The 4,729-nt window shown below is 45.1% G+C and overlaps 1 pseudogene; it reads right to left on the bottom strand.

Moving 5' to 3' along the window:
* LOC109951186 (transcription factor 7-like 2) overlaps positions 1–4,729 on the bottom strand; it is a 13,935-nt pseudogene that overhangs the window by 5,920 nt on the left and 3,286 nt on the right.

The following is a 4,729-nucleotide window of genomic DNA, read 5'->3' as shown; positions in this document are numbered from 1 at the left end:
CTCTGATAGCAGGTGAGATAACACAGGTCGGTGCTGTTCATCTCCCACATGTTTACATTCTTTCTGCTGCTCAGACTGAAAAGAGGCCGGTCTCACAACAGGCAACACTCCCACAATGCAGACACACCTTTGTGGAGGAGCATGCACACACATGACTTACTCAGGAAAAGGTAGAGATAAGAACTTGGCTGTCAAGGTCAAATGGAAATCATAACACACGCCACAGAAACATTAAGCCTGCAGAGTGTCTTGTTTGCACACTCAGATGCAAGTGTGTCAGGAAGCTGCTAGTCTTCAGTTAGACAAAGAACAAAGTCCTAAAGTTTGCCTTCACCCTGCCCCCACTCACCACACATGTAGACCTGACCAGCCCCCAAACCTCAGGGGTCCCACTGCTGGCCACGCTGTGTGAAACAGCACCCCCACCCCACAAAGACCGAGCCCCATAGAAAAAGAAGAGGCTTTTAGTGCTCAGTCAACTGTGAGGGATGTCAACAGGCTGACAACTGTGACCCCTGACCCCAAACAAGAGGAGAGAACCCAAACGAGGCATGTGGCGCTAACGTCTCCTGACTGTGCAGCGACAGTTTGTCAGTGCTTTCACTGATCACTAGCCTTTAATATTCTGCTGATTACTGTGGCGCTAAGGAGACTGTATGTTCACAGCAAAGCAGAAAGTCAAAGAGGATCATCATCTCACCTGCACAGGCACGTCTGTTAAGACTAAAGGCCGATTTATGCTAAGACAGAGGGAACACTGGACTGAGAATCACCAGGTGGACACAGACAGCTGAACACTGCAGTAGTTAGATTAAGCAGTCAGAGGAAGAGGAAGATCATTTTGGTCCCTTTCCATAAGAGCAGTGTAATAAATCTATCACTTAACTATCATTTCCTTTGCACAGAGGAGTAGAAGACCACATGTGAGTACCGCTTTTAGATGTGTGAAAGATCTGTACATGACATAGGCAGCATCTGTTTAAATGCTGCTGTAGGAAACACTGTGATGAAAACACCGTTTGACAGGGAAACAATAACCGCCCTCTGTCTGCACAAGGAACCAAGGCACCGTCATGTTGCAAGGCAAACAGCTACTAATCGTGCTTTCCCTCAGAATGACTCTTATCTCCAGCTCGTCTTACTCTGCTTCAGATACACGTGTACACCACCGCTCCTCCTACTCCTGATGATGATATCTGTGGACCCTGCCACAAGCACAGCAGTGTGCACACACAGTCAGAAAGACTCCTGCACACACAGCAACTCCGCCACGCAGCCTCACCCCGTCCCCCATCCACAGGCCAGAGGAAGCTCTGGCTGGGAGTGCTAACTGGATCCAGCTGTTGGAAATACCAGGAAAATCAATGTACACAGTCACACACTCACATGCACATCCCTGCACAATCAGAGTCTGTAACTGAGGGGAGCAGAAAATCACAGCGTGACTACAGGCAAGAGTTATTGGGCCTACTGCTGTTGGCAAAGCAGAGTTTACACTGCACCTCATTTCTGTTTATCTTCTTGAAGAAGTTGCACATAAAACTTTCTGAAGGCTGTAAAGATGGGGACCTGAACTAGTGTGAACAGGGCAGCTTTGCTGGGCCATGTGCAGAGGGTAGACAGGTGAGGAGCAGACTGGAGGCGGGTGGGGGGACAGCAGAGCAGACAGGTTGGCTCGGCACACTGCCTTCTGCTTCCTGCCTGTGTCCATGAGTACAGTAAACAGCCTGTATTATGGTTCAGGTAGTGTCCAACTTAAGATAGCCTGTTTACTCTGCTTTGCCTTCAGACTGGCAGACTCATCTCCTCCTCCTCCTCCCTCACAAACACACCTAACACTCCTACTGTGAAGCACACAACAAGCCCATTGTGTGAGGAGGAACGAGAGGGAAGCCTGGAGCAGCACGACTCACTGACTGCATTCACATGCACTTAAGTAACCAGGTTACAACAGCTTTCTCGACTAAGCAGATTTCGTAACTGTCATGTAAACGGGAAAAGTGGTTTCCGTGATCGGGGTTGGGCATTAGGGAAACCTGATTTCTCCAGGTAGATTTCTCTCAGAGAACACCAGGTCCTCTGCCATGTAAACACACAACCAGGATTCTATTCAGCTTTCTGCAAGAGTGCACAGACAAGCTGCACGGTTGCTTGTATGCATGTAAAAGCAGGATATTGTCACCTGTGTAAACAGATGATTATGAACATGGTGGGCAGCAGCAACAGCTTGTGTTTGCCATTATTCATTTCATGACTAATGGAACAGCTAATGTTGTGATTTGCAGGTGAAACAAAGCTGAAAAGACCAAAATAAGAGTCTGATCGGCCAGGTCCATGATCGTGGGAGGATGGTGTCACATGATGATGTCACACCTGAACAACATCTTTCCACTTTCAGTGGGTTGGTGGGGAGGGGGTCAGTTACCTAGGAGCCCATGAACACTGGGGTTTTTGAGTAACCTAATTACTGCTGTCCATGTAAAAGCGTTGTCTGATTTCTGCCCTAACCTGGTTACCTACAGAGCCCATGGCACTTTTCCTTGTTTTCTGACTTGTCTACAATGTTACAACAGTGAATTCTCATCTTAGACGTGACCTAAACCTCAAAAACAAGGTGAACATATGTCCTAGTATTTCTATGCAGAAGCAACTCAGTTTATACACGTCTCACAAACTCTCACTCATGAGACTTTTTTTCTAACAAAATAAAGCGTTATGTGGTAGGATAGGACGTTTAAGGATTTCCTTGAATGGTCATGATCTCCAGGCCGTTGTGCAGCATGTGATGTGTTGCTGGTTAATGAGCAGCTTAACGAACCATGATGTTATTGTCAGTGCTACGCTACCTGTTGGAATTAATTTCACTACTTTGGGACCGTATGTGGTCGTGTGGCGGTAGATGCAGCGACCACCGGTTGGATTTACTGACCTTGGAGCTACTTGAAAGGGAGCGATGTTTCCACTACTCGGTTGGACTTAATGTTAATTTTAAAAAACACAGGTTGTGTGTTTGTTAATGCCTTGTTTCTATAAGGTTAGAGAGAATTGTTGTAAGGCTGGAGAAGTTACTACGTCTGTATTATGACAGTTAAAATATGGGGTTTCTCAGTTACCCAGTTTGTTTACAGTGTTACACATCTGTTTTCATTGGTACATATACCGTTGTTTGCCTGTCTATGGAGGAGACGTTCATATTGATTAATGTTATTGCGGTTCATTGTGCCGTTCACTCTCGACAACACCAGCGACAGAAGCTATGCACGTTCACGAACTATACTCTCATTTTTAAGAGGAGGCTCTCTGGTTTTATCATTCTGTAATAATCACAGACTAAGTTATGAGGGTGCCAAGCTAATCTAGAGGTACCCAAGATTAAACATTAAATGGCTGGAAACGAGCAAAACAAGCAGCCATGGGCTCTTTAGGTGAATGTAAACCCAGTCAGTGTGTTGGCTTGAGGCAACACGCAGCCTGAGCTCAATCAATCACCCAGTGGAAGTGGAAAAGCCACAGGCAATGTGTGAGGTATAATGAGATGTAACAACCCCCCCATGGAGCCATGCAGTAGGACCATTCAGACCCTGCTAATGACAACAATGCCCCCCTAACACAGGGGGAGGGCATTACAAAGCTGAGGAATGCAGGTGTTTGTGTGAGTGGGCCTGTCTGTGTTTAGCCTACATGTGTGTCTGGGCTAAATCCACCGAGCCAACACGTTCAAACCCAACCAGAGAAGAAGTGACAAAGCTGTGCCACTGGGCAGACACAACACTAGAAACCTCACAAGCTAGTCACTTTACTTCTTGTGCCCCTTCGTGGCATTTATAAGACGCAAACACACATTTAATACATGGTGTATCACACACTGTAATGTAGATATAAGCACATGTACGTGCTAATTAATGTACTTGTGGTCACCCATATGTAGAGGCTGCTGTAATAAGACATATGTGGTAAATAAACAACATCATGAAATACTGTTGCAGTAACACGTCTTCATAAGAAAAGTTAGAATTGTGGTATTAAACAGTTAAATGTGTTGACAATTCTGTGTGTGTTATAAACAAATGCTAAATATGGGGAAGTCACGTGTCATTGTATTTGCTCTTTAGTTATTATGAATGTGAGCCAAATAAGAACATCACTTCCTGACGCATTATTCCAAGTTAGGGAAGACGTTCTCACACCAGGGCTGCAACAAACAATTACTGATTAATTTGATTCCTGATTAAACATTTTGTCTCAAATTCGACCTGGTATCTTCAGGTGTTGTTTCTGTCTGACCAACAGTCCAAAACCTGAAGGTATTCAGTTTACTATCAGCCGGAGAAGAGACCGATGAAACAGCTGCAGACTGATTCACCGACCATCTATCAGTCAGCTTATCTTTTCAGCTGCAGTCGCTACAACAGTATCACAGTAACACTGGTTTTCTACTTGTTTGAGGAAAATAACTAGTTTTTTAACAGAATTGAACACAACAAACATCGTGTAAACACAAGCAGCCATACAGGGGCATAAAAAATACCATCAGGATATAAACCAGTGACTTTGATTAAAGACAACGTAAACAACTGAACTGCTCACACAGCTTCAGCACAACTCCTGAGGGCGTCTTCTCAAGTGTCCTCTGCACAAACATTTTACTTAAAATGCTCTTAAATTTTTTTCCCTCGCCAGCAAAGCCATCGTTAGATCAGCAGCCCCCAGTGTTACAGCATTAAACACC

Source organism: Monopterus albus, unplaced genomic scaffold, assembly GCF_001952655.1.
Source record: "Monopterus albus unplaced genomic scaffold, M_albus_1.0 scaffold368.1, whole genome shotgun sequence".
Classification (NCBI taxonomy): Eukaryota; Metazoa; Chordata; class Actinopteri; order Synbranchiformes; family Synbranchidae; genus Monopterus; species Monopterus albus.
Note: the sequence above shows the minus strand (reverse complement) of the source record. Positions and strands in the feature narration are given on the sequence as shown.